Genomic DNA, 18,901 nt, shown 5'->3' on the forward strand with positions numbered 1-18,901 from the left:
AAAAGCTTGCACCCTTGCCTAAAGGCAACTTTGTATAACATGGAAACAATCTTGAAAGTGTGAGACTTTGCAACTTGAGATTGAGTCTCTAGAGAAGGCCAAAGTCATTACTATTGAGATGCACTAACCACTTTTTCAGAATGAAAAGGGAGAAGGAATGCATGAAAACAAACTCCCTAATATAATCTAAGAGTACACCAAATAGTATGTTCAACCTTATCTTTTCCCATGAATGTACAATTCACCAATAAAACCTCAAAGTATACTAATTCAATCCTTGCTTGATCTAAGAACCATATGTAGATCAGAAACCAAAAGAATTCCATAAGGAAGAGACTTCACTTTATATCATCCAAAAGACAAGTAGATACAATCATATAGCCTAGAAATGAAAAAAAAAAAACATTAACACAAGGGCAATAAGGTATTGCATAGCATATTAATGGAAGAAAGAGATATGATAGAGGAATGTATTAAATTGGAGGCAAAGGAAATTATAGTAGTAGAGCTTGACATACAATGCTATAGAATTAGAGAAAATATCTACCCTAAGACGGGTTACAAAATCTACTTTTATAGTGCAAGCACAACTTAGATAGCTTCTACCCTACAATAAAACTTAATAGATGCATTCAATATTGTAGAGAATAGTTACTAAAAATTTGGGAAAGATTTGATCATGGAACACATCCATACATAAGAAAAAATCACTTCTTCACCAAATAGAGCCTTAAGAGGAAAAAAATTGTGACCATTAACACTTTGACTAATTAGATGGATCACCAGGTGATGATGGAGTGTCTCCTTACATTTTTTAGGCATGGGGAATGGTAAAAGTGGTTGAAGGAGATCAAAAAGATCATATCTAGCATTAAAGAGTTGCTTCCTTTATCAATGCACCAAGTTAGCCATGTCATTGATTAACTAGAGTTAACCTTTAGGCCTTACCACATTTACCAATCATCCTTTATCATTCTGCCACTCTATGAGCATTCAAATTATGTGTCATTTTGACCACCCCTCATCACAAATTTGACACCACCCTTCTTCATTAGCTATTATTCCTTGCGAAACTATGACTAACTATCTATCATAAATTATCATAAACTTTTCCCACTAATTTTTGTGACTACGTGATAATGTGAACCTAACTACAACATACCATTCACATCATCATGATATGGACCTTGATTTAATATGAAATTACTATGACTATGTGAAAATGGACCTAACCACCACTGCTACTCTCTACCTAGGCCCACTAAGATATGTATTTTATTTTTGTTATCTCACTATATAAATTGATCATATAATTTTCCATAATGGCATTGCAACATGTGTTGATTTTTTTGGATCCAACGATCAAAAATATAGCTAGGACCCCTTCTACATAGTTTAGTTCCTCAACCAATCATGAACTAGCATATCACCAAGGTCATCCTTATTTAATGATATCATTGTCTCACAACTTGATTCTTTAACCAGTCACTAACCCTAGTGACCCTATGCATTGGGTGATTCATGATTCCACCATCTTGACCATGGTTTACACTAAACTCCCTACAATAATGTAAATGAAGAAGGGTCATGGCATCACAACTTAAACCTTGGGTCAAGATCATAACCATATGACCAAGTGATAAAGAGAAATTGTTACATTGCCACTCATAACTAGATGTTATCCTTCTAAAACATGAATTCGTACTGACCATTGAAAGACCATGTCACACATTCACACCTCCCCTAACAATGAAGCCATAGATTGCGAAGACTAGGTGATGAAGGGTAGTCACATTATCACAACTTGTGTCTCCAAGAGATAAAGCATAAAAAAACATAAGACTTAGGATATAAAATTCAACTTAAGGTTTATATGCAACCCTTGTAACATTTGATAATTTCATATATTTGAATAGATATTACCATTGTACATGTTCGATAGGAAAAACTCAAAATTTTCATGAGAAGAAAAAATGGCTAATAGTAATAATGAAAATAGTAGAATGTTTAGGAATACTAACCTAGTAGGTAATGAAAGAGGAAGATCATAGAATAGATGCAATGATCAAGAGAAATATAATGGAGAGAAGAACCAATTTGTATGTTACAAGTGTAGCAATCTTAGACACATTGCAAGGAATTGTAGAGCACCTGAGAATTAGAATGTAACTAATCTAAGAAGATATACAAATGTATGTCAATTATGTAATAACTTTGGACTCACAACAAGATATTGCAAAATGGACAGAAGGAACTTTAATAGGAATCCTAATAACAAAAGGAACAACAACACAAATGATAGAAGGAATGATAATGGCAATAACAATAGTTAGAAGGAAGTAATTAAAGAACATGTTGATGAATTCAAAGAAGCATTTGTCATAGCTAAGGATCTAAAAAGCTCTTATATAGTTTTGGAGGAAGAGCATTTTGATGCACCTGATAAGACATTAAAGTCACAATTTCATTGTGACTCATCCTACCTAAATTAAGAAACTTAAGAAGAGGTAGTGCATCAATTGGCCATAATTGATGTTAGAGAGAGAGTTGGAAGTTCTAAAGTTAACAAAAGGTTAAGGACATAGAGGGAAAGATATGGTCAAGTGTACAAGTCTAGATATCATCTTAGTAAGGAAGAATCTGGAAAACAAGCTTATTGGTAAATAGAGATAGTATTTGAATTTGTGGTAGATAACAATTTAATGTGTAGTACAGTTTGAAATGATTTAAAGATCACAAGCAAGATTGTGTGTACCAAATTTCCATGCAAAGTTTCTTGAGAAAATTGAAGAGTGATTTGATAGAAAATTCAAGTGTGAAGAGAAGTTTGTAAAGCACAAAGTTGTAAGAGCCCTAAATCACATTTTAAAGGTATTTTACAGGGTTTGAATCTAGTTTTTCAGTGTTTATAGTTACAATTTCAATGTCTAGTTAGATCATGCATGATGTAAGTGATAGACCACATTATGTGTTTAAGAATCATCCATTTGTTTCACTTTTGGATGGCCCATTAGGCACATTTTTACAAGTTTCAGAGAGTGTGATACATGTTGAAGATATCAAAAGTTATATTCACTACAAAATAGAAAGTATTGGTGATGATGATATTCATCAGGATTTGGAAAAAATGTGTAATAATGACCTAACCTTGAAGTCTAAGTATGTGCACCTAGATGGTGTAAATCTCATGAGGTATATGTTTTATATGGAGTTTGATAATCATGATTGGACCCAAATTATTCTAAGTAGTGTAAATGATGATTATTTTCTAGTAAGGTGATGAGAAGATAGTTATTGAAAAAAACCTAATTCATAAGGTCATAGGATTTGGTAATGAAGAATGTAATTCTATTAATGAGAAGAATGTTAGGAAGATGGTTGAGATGAACATGAATACTATGTTTTATGGAAGAAACATGAAGGTAGACTCCATTCAAGATAAAGCAGTATAACTTCTAAGAAAAATATTAAGCTACAAGTTCAACCATGGATAAAGGGTTAACTCAGTACCAACTGGATCTTTACATGCAACTTATGTAATAGAAATTCAAGGGAGAAAATTTAATCTGTGTGAGCTTATCATAGTGCAATTATTGCATAAAATTGCAAAGTTGAAAAAGATAAAGAGTGCATTTTTTGGATTTGAGTCCTTACTAACTCATTTATTCCTTTATGCTACAAATAAGTTTCCTAGAATGAAAAATTAGGATAGTAGTGAGTGTGTAATGAATATGGTGAATCAATGCCGTAGATCAAATTTAGAGAATATCAAAGATAATGGCATAGATAGGATGATGAAGATTTTTCAAACATAAATGAAACAAAGGTATAGAATACCTCCCTCTATGGTAGACAAATATAAGGATGAAATATGCTTAATGATGGAAACTAATAACACCTATATTGAAGTTGTGATAATGTTGCCCATGTTTTAGTTAATATCTTTTGCTCTACGGTTTTGAGTCAAGTCTTGAGTCTGAGTCTAGATTGCCTATAGGATGATCTTTCATCTCATCATTATTTTAAGTCAACCTAATGTGGGAATCATATGAGAATTGCATCATTCCAAAGCTAGGTAATTAGCATTTGGAAAGTTTTTTATGTGTTATCTCGATGAGAAAAAGGTATGAATATTCTACTAATTCATATTTCCTTATTCCTAATTATTTTGAAGATGAAGATTCATGTTGAGAGGTAGTTCTTCATAAAACCATTTTTATATCCCTAAGAATTTCTAACTTCATGGTCAAAGGTCTATATCTAAATGAAGGATACATTTAAAAGATATTGTTTGCATATACAAAGCAAATGTAGTAGAGAAAATTGAAGACTAAGGCTAAAAGATTGATATACAGATCATTAGAAAAAGTCAGAAAGAAGATTAGTTGAATTCAATACAAAGTGAGCACTCAAAAATGTAGAAATGGTGAAAGGACCAAATCAAAGGTGGTATGACTCTTTTTGAAATGAAATTGATGGTTAATATTTAATCTACATGTATATTTTGTAGAGATGAAAAGTTAATTGAACAAAAGAATGTTTGTTATTGGCCAATTAAAAATTCCAAATGCCTACCTATCAGATTGAGTTCCATTCAAATATTAAATGAAAGTTGAATTCCTTCAGTCATAAGATCTTACAAGATCCATGATCATAGTTATGTCATTATTAAAATTTGTTTGATTTCTATTCGTAGTGACATAACGATGGATGAACATGTGATTTGATGGACCCATTATATTCCATGAGGTAAAAATAGGCTAGCATCAGCTTTGGTCAATAAAGTAATGCCACATGTGTGCCACAAGGTATATAATTAGAATGTGGAATCATGCCACAAATTAAACAAGGAATTTATAGTCTTTTTTGTCATCGTTAGATCAAAAGAACATCTACAGTCATCATTATATCATTATGAAAAGATGAACATCTTTTATTCATGGCAACAAAGTAACTAAAAGGAACATGTCTTAGGGGCCATCACATTTCATGAAGCAAAACTAGGTCAATGTTAGATCTTCCAAACAATGAATTACTACCATCTATTTTCCATGATACATGTAGTTGGAAAGTGGACCCACATCGTGAAACAAAGAGATTTAATATTATTTTACTACCACCATTATATTGGAAAAATATCTACGCCTATCATCATCTCACTATGAAAATTTGTAAAGAAAATAATCATAGTGACATAAAAATGGAAAGACACATGTATATAGAGGGACTTGCAATGGAAGTTAGAAAGAAGGTTTATAATAATTTAAACTTTACCATCAATTTGAGATCAACAATGGAAATTCAAAGTTCTAGTGACCATTATAGTATGAGTTATATTGAATTGGTGCCAAATAGCAATATATGAAGAATTGAAGTTTTTTGCAAGATTTGTGAATTTGTATGAAGATGAAAGGTCATGGAGTTTTTTCAAGAATATCATAGATTTAGAATCATCAATAGAAGAGATACTAGATGCTCATATAATGATGCATATTGGATAATTTCATATTTTATTCTCATTTTCTTTTCTATAATATGACTATTTCTCTTCTAGAATTAAGAAATGATAGAGAACTATAAATGTAATCTCATTTGACAATACAAAGGTCAACAAACTTGAGTAGTTCTTCATTAAGAGTTGAAGGAAAATTATATATGATCCTATGATAATCAGGTAGATTCTATTTCCTTTTGATATTTACAGTAGAGGTGATTCCATATACTTTATTTATATATGATTATACTTCTTGTCTTGTTCATTTCATATCATGTTAGATAGTTTTATTGGAAATTGAAGGATAGATGTGTATGAATCTATTAGTAACTTGATGAATTCCATTTCATTCAAGTCTAGTAGTCAAACCAATTCCATTTTCCCTCATGTGCATTTCTTCTTACATTCCTCTTTGCATTTAGATGGTTAACACTACATTTAGAAGTCACAAAATTTCAAGATCATCTATTACATTCAGTCCATTGAGTTTGATAGGTTATACAAATTCATCTAACCTAATTTTTTTGTTCCTACAAACAATTTTGTTATCCTTTATTGCTTTCAAGTTAAGAGCTTATAATGTCAAAACTAGTGATCTCATAAAAATATATTCATTACATATCATTCCAAATCATAGCAAGATGGACCTAATAAATTAAGAGGGAAATGCTAGAATATATACACTAACCCCTTTGTTGGTAAACCTCCTTTTGTTTCCCTAAACATTGGGTATCAAAGAGTTAAGGTTATAAAATCTAATAGGAGAACAACTATTAACCAACAATTTTTGGTAACTCTACTGAGGATATTTAGATGAAAAATTTGAAGAATTTTCTTTCATATTAATTTGAAATCTAATTTCATATATTTGAGTTGCAAGAAAGGACTTGTGGTAGTTAGTTGTTTTCATAGGAACTAGATACTAGTTTTATAGCCTTGACTTTATGAAGAAAAGAAGCAAATTTAAAAGTTAAAGATTGTACGGATAAATTGAAAACACCACTTTCTAAACATTTGATAAACTCTAGATTTCAAATATACCAAGAGTGCCAAGGAGAAAGGAAAGATTGACCCATTATATGAAGAACTCAAGAAGGCTAATTTTCCTATCCTACAAGACCTTTACAGAAGAGGAAGAACATGTGCAAAGGAATCTATAACCTAGAAACTCCAAGATACTCTCTTATCTTCAATTGTTCCTCCTAATATGACACAAATATGTCAATCTTCTGCTCCTAATGTTGCTAGGATTTTCATTCATTCTACTTTTGATGCTTTGTTATTAATTGGTGCAACACTCCCACTTTATGTTACCTTTCAAACAAATCAAATCACTATACCAGTAGTTATGATACAACCATGGGGAAATTCTATAGGTCCCCTTTCTCTTGCACCAAATAATGATTTTTTGAGAGCATCAAGGAAAAACTTCCCAAGATTTAATGGTGTCACCTTTGCAGAACATCACTTAAGTACTTTCCATAAGGCTTGTAGTGTAGTACATCCTCAACATGAAGATGTGGCTGTTAGAATGTTTGTAGATACACTAGTGGACAATGCTACTAATTGGTTCAAAGACATACCTATAGGATGCATCACAAATTTAGATACAATGAAACAAAGGTTTGAATAACATTACAAAAGTATAGAGGATGCGCCAATATTGTTGTTGAAATTGGCATAGATAAAGAAAGAACCATCAATTTTCATGCAAGATTCAATAAGCTCATCAAAAGAATACCTACTACAAGTGCACCAATAGATAATAATAATAAGACTTTCTATATTGGTTATATGCCTCTTGACTTGGGATAACAAATTAGAAGAGAAAATATAGAAAATTTGCAAGCTACCCAAATACCAGCCATAGAGATGGAGGATGATATGATAGAATCTAGTAAGTAGAAAAGAGAATTCCTATCTAGAACCATGAGCAATACAGATATTACTCCAAATAATACAAAGACTATTCTTCAAAAATTGTCTAATGAACTCATTTTATTGAAGAAACAAATTAATAGGCATGCTCATTCTTTTCTTCAACCTCATCAAGAAGGATCTAGAAATCCAAATGGAGTGAAAGAATTGAAAATACTACCTATTCAACATAGCTTAGCAATTTGAGGTGCTCCTAAGAGAAAAAAATATGTGTTCTATTTACTTAAGGGTAGGTCATGATGGAGATACATGTGCTGATATGATCAAATATAAGTAGATGGTGGATAATAAAAAACAAAAAAATGAATCTCTTGAAAGTGAGGATGATCATGCTCCTTGTGGAAAATCTAAATTTTTTTCTTGGTATGAATCATATTCAAAAATAGGAGGTGACTACTTTGCAACTCTAGAAGGACCTTAGTTGATAGTAATGACTAGAGGTTAGAAAAATAGAAATTGGATCAACAATTTTAGTCCCTACCAAAAATAATGCACCATAAAAAATAAAAAATGATAAAGATAAAGGCATCATACCTTCAAATTCATAGAAGGAAGACAAAGGTAAATCATCTGATTCTTTTGACATAATACAATACTGTGAGGAGACAAGATTTCAAATTTCCCACTGGATTACTTGAAAACTAATCTTGATAAGTTAAAAAGGGTAGTTGAACAATGCAATAAAGATAAAGAATAGGTTAGTACTAATGCTAATGTTTATCATCTTAGTAAAGCTATTACTAACGGATCTTCTTTAACTAATGAAGAGATTTCACTCCCTAAGTTGTTTCAAGAAGAGGAATTCATTCTCTTAGCCACATGCCCACATCAAAAACTAGATCCTTTCTACATTTCTTTCTTCATCAATGGGAATATGTTGAGTAATTGCATCATAGATTTAAGAGCTCATGATAATGTAATTCTCACCTTTATAAAAAATTATTTAGGACTTCCACTAACTAAATCCTTTAGTAGATGCTATTTAATGGATGCAAAACAAGTACCCTTTCTTGGATAAATAAAAGATGCTCCAGTTTCCTTGGCATTTGATCCTTCAAAAGACTTAAACTTACCACCTAGTAGAAGAAATCCTTGTAAACTATGACATGCTCCTAAGTAGAAGTTTCTACAAAGACATAGGGGGAGCAATAAAACTAGATTGGTCTTGGGTCACTGTCCAAGCTAGAGATAAAAAGGTGAAGTTAGAACTAGAAGAAAAGGCAAAATTTACTGTCCTAAAATCATATGAACCTAGATCTCAAATATTGTATCATGAAATGTAGTTTGGTAAAAATATATTGTTCTTTGAAACCACTAATATTTTAGAAGAATCAAAACAAACTAAAGGTGATTAGTTGTGAACTTTACTATTTGATAGCAGTTGTACTAATGTTGATTTAGGTGCAGGGGTAGTGTTGACATCACCTAGTGGGAAATGAATTGCTTGGCCTATAAGTTATATTTCAAAAATATTAATAATATTGTATAATATGAAACTCTTCTCCTTGGAATAATGGTAGAAAAACAAAAAGGATTCAACATGCTTAAAGCTCAAGGAGATGTAGAATTGGTGGTAAAAACAAGTCAAAAATCAATATGTAGTAAAGAACTCAAGATTGAGGAGCTATTGTAATAAGGTGTGGAATGAAATTGAGGGTTTCGATGTCTTCTCAATTATATTGTTACTTAGAGAATTTAATTCAAGAGTTGATTCTTTGGCATTCTCTACATCATTTCTTTTACTACACCCTAATTTCAAAGATCAAACCTATTAAGTATAAGTTATATTAAGGCCTAATTTTCCCAATAATAAAGATTCATGGTATGTGTTTGAAGATGATAAACACATAATATGATTCATTTAAGGGGAAGATCCTTTTGAATGCTTGTATTTTGAAGGAAGTACTAATGCAAATGGTGATGAGTTAGTGACATGATAGGAAGAAAACAAAGCCTGATATGATTCAATTGAAAGGTAATAAGATTCCACTCCATCTAATATATTTAGAAATTTTTTTTGATACGAATGATGCATACATAAAGAGGGAAAGAGATAAGAAAGGAAAAACCTTTGGTGAATATGATGAAATCAATATAGGGATAGAAGTCAGCCCAAAGATGATAAACATAGGAAAGTGTTGCACACCAGAGGAGAGGGTAGAGATTAGGAAATTACTTATTGAATTTTAGGATGTATCTTCTTGGAGTTATAAAGACCAAAATAATTTCATGGGTTGGAAGTTCAAACATGAAATCCCTCTTAAACCAAAAGCAACATTATTCAGGTAGAAACAAAGAAACTATAATCCTATGGTTGAAGACAAATCTTCAAGGAGATTGAAAATATGCTACAGGCTAGGATTATATATTCTATTCACCATTCTACTTAGGTTGCTAATATTGTGCCAGTAAGGAAGAAGAATGGGGAAATAATGATTTTTGTAGATTTTAGAAATTTAAATCAAGCCTCACTCAAAGATATTTTTTCTCTCCCTAATATGAACCATCTCTTACAAATTTTTGTAGGGTTAGGGATTATGTCAATGTTAGATGGATTTTGAGGGTATAATAAGATTTAGGTAGATGAAGCAAATTAGTTCAAATTTGCATTTACCACACCATGAAGTACTTTTTCCTGCAATAGAATGCCCTTTGGTCTAATTAATGCATGTGCAACTTTTTAGCGTGTCATGAATTTGGCCTTTGAATGTTTTAAATATAGAATTATTGTCATATACCTTAATGATTTGACAATTTTTTCCAAGAAAAGAAAAGATAATATCTAAGATCTAGAAAGGGTGTTGCAAAGATGTAAAGATCATGGTATCTCACTGAATCCAAAGAAGTCAAGTTTCATGCCAAGAAAGGAGGCTAGTTTCTTGGTCATATTTCATCCCAAGAAAGAGTGAAGATTGATCTAGAAATATTTAAAGCTATTCAACAATTAAGTTTTCCATCGAGTAAAACTGGAGTGAAGTCCTTCTTTGTCTAGGTAAATTTCTTGAGGAGATTTGTGCCTAATTTCTTTGAGATAATTAAATGTATAGTTGATATAATGAAAGGTAATAAAAATTTCAAATGGAATGATGTTGGTAAAAAGGCTTTTAATGATATCAAGGATGCCATTGCCAAAGCCCTTATGCTTGTCCATCCTAACTACACTAAAGAATTCATCATTTATTGTTATGCCTCAAAACATACTATATCATCCATATTTATGCAAGAAAAAAGAGAGGGAATACAAGCTCTAATTGTTTTCATGAGTATACCATTAAAGAATCAAGAATTAAAATATTCACAAATGGAGAAACATGCATATGCAATGGTGAGAGCCCTTAAAAATTTAAATTTTTATGTATTGCATTCACATTCAATCATATATGTGCAAAATCCTACAATAAAAATTATTTTGACACAACAAGATGTTGATTTCTATAATAGAGAAGTTTGGATAGTAAAAGTCCATGAATATGATATAGAAATTAAGCCAACCAAACTTGTGAGAGGAAATGCACTATATAAAGCTTTGGAAAAAGATCAATAATGCAAAGAAGAAGATACTCCAAAAGTTCTTATGGTAAGCCTTCAAGATCCTTGGTTCTCAAAAACTGGTTATTTTCTAACATATGGTGAATTCCCTAATGGATTAACTACTAAGAAAAGAAGAGATCTAAAACAAAAGCCTTGAAGTATGCAATTCATGATGATGTCTTGTACAAGAGAGAAATTGATGGAACATTTTCAAGATTTCTAGATAAGGAGCAATAGGTAAAGTTTTTAATATCCTTTCATAATGAATCATGTGGAGGGGATTTTTCTAGCACTATCACTACACTCAAAATTTTGAGACAATGTTATTATTGGCATGGTATGTTTAAAGATGCATATAAGTGGGCTGATAATTGTGAGAAATACAAGATGTTTACTGGTAAACCTCACCTTGCTTCTCTACCTCTTAGGCTAGTGGTAATTGAAGCTCATTTTCATCAATAGGGTTTAGATTTTATACGTCCAATTAATCCTCCTTCTAGTCAAGGGCATGCATATATACTGACTACCATAGACTATTTTAGTAAATGGGTTAAAGCCAAGCCAATGAAGAAGACTTCATTAGGGGTGGTATGCAATTTTCTCAAAGAACATATTTTGATCAAGTTTGGAGTTCTTGTGAAATTGATAATGGATAATCCATTTTATTTTTCTTCTTTAGAAATAGTTTAGTTTTGTTATGATAATGGTATTCAAGTTAGGCAATACTTTGGTTAGTTTCATAAGGAAATGGACAGGCTGAGTCCCATAATAAGAATTTGGTTAATATTTTGAAGAAATTGGTCTTAGATAATCAGAAAAGTTGGCATAAGAAGAATCATGATTCTTTATGGGTTGATAGAAACAAACCTAAAATATCCATAGGTATTTCACATTTTCAATTAGTCTATGGAGTGGAAGAAAATTTGCCACTATCTCTAGAACTTGTTTCATGTGAATTAAAGACTATCACTAAAAATGATATTTTCAAAGATGGATTAGAGAAGAAGATATTGTATCTTATGAAACAACAAGAAGAAAGAGAAGATATGGTTGATAAGATCACTAAAAATAAAGGAAGGATAAAGAAGTTGTTTGATAAAAGGGAAAGGCCTAGAAAAATCATGGAAGGTGATCTAGTATTGCTATGGTACAAGATACATAAATCAAGAGGTACACATTCTAAATTTTAGTCTTTATGGAACGGGTCATTTTAGATCAAACAAGAAAATTAGAATAAATCTTTCAAATTGGAATATCTTATTGAAGAAACCCTACCATGTACTTATAATGTGAAGGATTTTAAGTAGTATCAAAAGAAAATATTAAAAGAAGGTAACCCCAACATAGTAGCTAAATAGGTAGGTTTTTCTTTCATGCAATTTACTTTACTTTAGTTGCTTTGTTTCCCAGGTAGTTTTTTGTTGTTTTCCTAGTTTAGTTTGTTCTTTTTGTTTTTAAGTTTTCATCTTTTGTGTAGAGCCAAAGATTGCTAGAGTTCTTTCAAGCATTCTGATGCTTAAATCCCTAGATAGAGGTAATTGTTGCCCAAGTTTCAATTCATATCTTTTTCTCTAGGGTTGTGAGTCAAGTCAAGTGTCAATATCTTGAGTCTAAGTCTAGATTTCCTATAGGATGATCTTTCTTCTCATCATTATTTTGAATCAACCTAATGATGGAATCATATGAGCAATGTATTAGTCCAAAGCTAGGTGATTAGGTTTTGGAGGGTTTGTTATGTGTTATCTTGATGAGAAGAAGGTCTAGATATTCTACTAATTCATATTCTATTGGAAGCATGAATACTAATAATACTTCTATGGGAGAGTATTGTAGAAATGTGAATAGATCATTATCATGATGATATGTTACATTCATGATTGTGTTTATCATTGATGTCAACATAGTAGTTTTCTGCGATATTTGACAGAAGAACAATGGTAAAGATCAAGTTGATACAAATAGATCATAGAGAATTTTCACTAAATGAGTCTAAAGTGAGATACCACTAAGTCTCTAGTTTATGAATCTAACCTTGGAAGCATAAGATATTGATTCTGGAAGGATTTATGCAAGTTTTTGTGAAGATTGTTGGTTTTGAGATAGAGTTTACAGAAGCATGTTCTAGTAAACTTATTATATCTCTTAGTAGAGTTGTTATTCTAATAAAAAGGTTAAAGGCATGTAGAAGACACATTGGAGATCATGTAGTTAAGCTCGATCATCACGATATTATATGTATGGAAATTTATTCAAGTTACAAGGTGACAAATTAATGTTATCGCTAAGTATAATGTGTTCTTAAGGAGGTTCTATAATAATTAATTGAGAAGGTGTAATAGCTAACTCAGGGAATTTTTTTATGGATTTGGTATAAAGGGAGGAAATTTATCTTTTTTATTTATGAATTAATAAATGATTTCAAGAAGAAAAAAGAGCATAACAAAAGAGGAACAAGTTGATATGCGAGGATAAGAATAAGAAAGTGAAGTTGGAGAGTACTTCATTGCTAAGGTTTTATTCTAAGATCGAATGTTTGATATTTAGATCTAAGGTTCATGACCTAGTCTACAAGGTCTAATAGTGATTCATCTAGTTGATAGGATATAGGAAAGAGGTTAAAGCACATTACAAGGAATGGTTAAGAGATCATTTGGATAGTAAAGTTCAATGGTCTTGCCCTAGAAGCTATTTGGAGAGTGGATCCTTCTACCTTCTACAACTCCTAACAAGATTGGATCAACTCCTAATAGGGACTCTTATGTACTAAATGTGTTTATAGATTCCTAACAGGGTCCATCATCTAACAAGGAATATATATATATATATATATATATATGTATATGTATATAAGAGTATATCTTTGTGTGCATCATCCTCACCAATGTTTTACCTCTGATCAAGGGTTTCCCTAGTTAACAAATCTGGTGTAATTGTGTATGTACATCTTGTTATGTTTTTTTTTTTTTTTTACTTTGATTAGATGGTTAAGATTAATTAAGGTTGATAAATGTTTTAATTGGATCATTGATTCACCCCCCCCCCCCGCCCCCCTCCCCAGTAATATTGGTGGTCTATTATTTCTAACAATTGGTACCAGAGGATCAGGTCCTTAAAGGATAAGCTTAACAATTTTGGGAGATCAATGGCAAGTTATTTAAGAAAAGATAGTCCCAAGTCTAATGGAGGAAATTTTGATACCCAAAAGATGGAGATTCTTGGTAAGAGATCAGAATTGTGTACAAATTTGATCATTGAGTTTTTGGATAGAGGCACAAGTAAAGATAGATTCAGATCTAAAGAAGACATAAAGATAAAGGAAGATATTGATCCAGTTGTCAATAGGAAGAAAGAAGGTATGAATTTTTTTTCTTGTTGGACATGTAATAAGTTTGGTCATTTTTCATCTATATGCCTTAAGAGATCAAGAAAAACTAGAAAGAGTTTGCTTTCTGATCAATATGAAGAATTGAAAGCAAGTATGGAAAGATTCTTGAATGATTGTGATGATAAAGATAATGAGCCTAAATTGGCTAAGGAAGAGGAAGTAGTAGAAGAGATTTCTTTAGTAACTATTATTGATGGTTGTAAAGAAGAGGATAATTCAGGAATTATTAGATAGAATGATGAAGTATTCTTTGAGACTAACAATGATTTACAAAATAAATACACTAGTAGAATTTTGTAAAATAAATGACTACATGACTAAAACTTTTAGTCATAAGACTAACAATTTTAGTCACATGACCTAAAGTGATCAAATTCTAGTAATGTTTAATACTTTATAAGTATAAGTGACTAAATAAATGACTAATTTGGTCATCGGGTAAAATCACAAGGATAGAAGAAGATAAGTAACCAAATGAATGATCAAATACATAACTAAATAATTGGTTAGGAATAATTAACCACCTAAATAAATGACTAATTTATTTTTTCTTATTAATACATTCTTTTAACCTTTTTTGTAACTTTTATTACTCACCAATGAAATTTTTGTCTTATTAATACATCATTATAAGTTAACTACCTTAAATATCCTCTTCATTGGTATTGAACTAGAAATGAACTCAAAATCAACCCAACCTACACTGAACCTCCTCAAATTCTATCTATTTATTCCTAAAAAAAATAAAAAACCCTCCACGAACTCAAAAGAAAACTCCAAGTTTTTCTCTATATATCAAAATGGTTAATTGTCAATTAAGTATTTTATAATCTCAACATATAACTATTATTAATCATATTAATGCTATAAATATATTTTATTATTTAGTAAATAGTGAGAACTACTATATAATAAATATTAAACTTTGAAATAAAATAATTTAGTAAGAAAATATTAATATTAATGATATAAATTATATATATTAATAATATCAAAAAAACTTTTTAATAAACATAATTACACATAAACTAATTTACAAACAATGTTCATATTACACATACAATGTAGGGTCAACAAGTTTTACTCAAAAACTACAAGTTGAATGAATCCTATCGTAATGTCATAGTTTGACTCAAAATTTGCATGATGAGAAAGAGGAAGATGTTTCACAAATGACATTATCCTATAGAGTAACATTTCAATTTTTATTTTTTTAATATATATTATAATTAGCATTTTTTTTAATATTAATATTTTTAGTAGCTATATTATTAATTTTTAAAATATCACTAACTAAAATGTGTTCTCTTTCTATCATTAGCAAATAACTTTCAAGATGTCATTTTCATGTTTCCTTGAAATGGTTTAAAAATAAGTCAAAGATCTTGTGAAAGTAAGTACACTCGTAAAGTTTTTGATGAATAGAACTTTTCCATTATAAATTTTTCAAACCCCCTTTAACTTAAAAAAAGACACCTCTTCTCTATATTTCAACATTATAAACAATATTAATAATTTGATTTATAATTTTATCATTTAATAATATGATTTTACCATTAAAATTAATGATGATGCATGCCGACTGTGAGGTAGTTTGCATGAGGTTCTTGTTTTGGACAATATTTGTCTTCTGAAGACTTGATTATGGAGAAGAGAAAGAAGAAGATGACTTTTGTGATTGGATGGATTCTGAGGATTCCTCAACTTGAGAAATTTAGAGCAAGAAATCAACAATCATTGCTAGTTGATTTGCAGAAGGAAGTGAATGAATTAGAAGCTGAGTTGCGAAAAAGAAGAGCATGTCACCAGAAAAGAGATGTTGATAATTCCTTGGATGTGGAAAAGGAAGATGATCCAGTAGAAGAGCAAGCGGATGAAGAGAAAATTATTTGCGAACCAGAAGTTGAAGAAGATGAAAGAGAAGAGGAAGAGCATGAAGATAACTAGATTTGTATGCCAAAAGTAGATGAAGGTGATTGGAAGACTAAAACAATGGAGGAAGAGTATAGTGCCTTAGTTGGAGATCAAGCAAGTGGAGTAGTTACATGCATTGTTGACGACATGAAAGAGGCAAGCGCAGATGAATATGTCAAAGAGGTAAATTTTTATGAATCATGTGATGTTGTCTTTGATATGAGTTTAAAAGATTTTGATGATGGTTTTCATGAGGATTTTTTTAGTCATGTGTGGTATGCAAAGGAAGATTGGTATGGTGTTGCTGGGTTTAGTATAGGTGTGATTAATTCAACAAGATTGGATGAGGATGAGAGTTATACTTGGATAGAGTTCATTGTGAAGGAGTATTTTCAGTAGCAAACAGTTGTTTCGACTAGGTGTTGGAAAAGAAGAAGGAAGGAAATATATCGGCACCGGGCACTTGTTCCAGCTATGTGTTGGAGGAAGAGGAAAAAAAAAAAAAAAAAAAATGTCAACAGTGGCTACTTCATTTTGTGGATCCATATTCACAAAATTTTTCCTACCATGGGAGTCGGATGCAGGAGCATCATGCATCAGCAAAAAAAATTGTGGAAGATTTGCATGTTGGTTTTTCTTGTCCCTATTGAAGTCGTAGCTTGTGGTGAAGATGAAGATGGTGGTATATCATTCTTTTGGCATCAAAGTGTGGGACACACTTTTCTATCTACCAAGGGAGTCTGATGCAGGAGCATCTTACATGGGAAAATTAAATTATTAAAAAAAAAAAAAAAAAAAGAAAGAAAACAAAAATTTTAAAAAAATAAATAAATAAATAAAAATTGTGGAGGAGAGAGAAAGTGACTAAAATAGAAGGAAAAATAATTTAAAAATAAAATAAGGGAAAAAGGAGAAAAGAGGAATTTCTATTTTCAAGATGCATAGGTGGCGTAAATAGAAAAATAATAAAAATAGTTGTTATTCCATTAATCGAGGTGTGTAGGTGGCATCTTAGAAGTTTGAGGAAAGTTCCTTAAATCATGCATTTAATATTTGTTGTGATCCACAAAAGAAATGTAATTTTCTAATTGGGCCACATAGTGGTGCTTAGTTGTATTTAGGTGGAAATTCTAGAAGGTTGTAGATATTGTAGAAGGTTGTGGAGATTCTAGAATGTTGTGGATAAATCATGCCTTGGGTGGTAAGTGCCTATTTAAGAAAGGCCTATTATCATTTGTAATCAAGTTCAAGAAATGGAAGTTCGAGAAATAGAAGTTCTTGCATTGTAAGCTCTTCAAATGTAATATCTTCTAATGGATTTCAAGTATTAATGGATGCTTTATGAAGCATTTTTGTCATCTCTCTATCTCCATATTGTTGCATTTTTGGTTGTGAGTTGGTACGGGTAGTGTGGCCCGTCATCAAATGAAATACATAAAATGAAATAAAAAATAATACTTATCAAAAGTATAAGAATTCAAAAAGAGTCTCTTTCATTTTGACATCACAATTTTGTTTTATCCTTGCATTCTCGTAGACACCACCTCAAGTAGGTTTTTGAAAGAAATAATTGAAAAAAAATCTTTTATCTTTGTTTATTTTGCATTTCCACTCAAACTAAATGGGGTCTTGAAGCCATAGCTTTTACAATTTGGTTTAAGTCTCTTCCTTTAACTTTGTTTGAAATAAAATGATCTTTATTTAAAAGATAAAATGTGTAGCATTGGCTAAGTGAAAATGTGTGTCCATAGATAACCATTTTATAGAAAGTTAAAAATCTACAACATAGATAATTATAGCTAATTTTTATTTTAATAAAATAGAAATCTATAAATTTATATTAAAAAATAATAATCTAAAGTATTGTTTGAAAAATTTATGAAATATAATTTTTTTGATAGGTAATGGGTCAAAGCTTAGAGATTATTTATTATTATTTGTTTATTGTTATTTGTTTATATTAATTATTATTATTGTTAAGGTCGAGGGGATTCAAACCTAAGAGACCTCTCTCATAAGAGGCTCACAATTTACCACTATGTTGTAGGCTTTTGCCTTATGACATAGAATTTTAATGATATAAAGATAAAGTAAAATAATATATTAGAAATATATGTATATGTATATATACAGAATTTAAACTGTATATTATTACTTATTTCAAATTTACAAGATCTTTAGTTATTTAAAATAATTAAATAAAAATATTATTTAAAGTTAGCCCTAATACTTGTTATAATCTAATTCTAACTTTAAATTAATTACAACTCCAATGTAATTTAAATTTATCTATATAATTATAAAATAAATGATATAATTATTTAAAACTATCTATATACAATAATAGAAAACTATAAATTAACAATTATTAAATAACTTAATTATTTAACATATTTGTATTTTAATAATTAAAATATAAAATATAATATTAACAAAGATGAAAATAAATAAATATTTTTAAAAAATAAGACAACTATACCATACAAAACTACTAATCTAAGCTTTATCTTGAACCAAAAACTTCGTAACTCTATCTTCAAGTTAATTGTAACTCCAACTATAATTTAAATCCATCTATGTGTCAACTCCCACTCAATAACACATATTAATGCCAACTCACCAAAGCCACAACTATCCCC

The sequence above is a fragment of the Cupressus sempervirens genome, chromosome 5 (genome assembly GCF_028749045.1).
Source record: "Cupressus sempervirens isolate cs-2001-9-10 chromosome 5, ASM2874904v1, whole genome shotgun sequence".
Taxonomy (NCBI): Eukaryota; Viridiplantae; Streptophyta; class Pinopsida; order Cupressales; family Cupressaceae; genus Cupressus; species Cupressus sempervirens.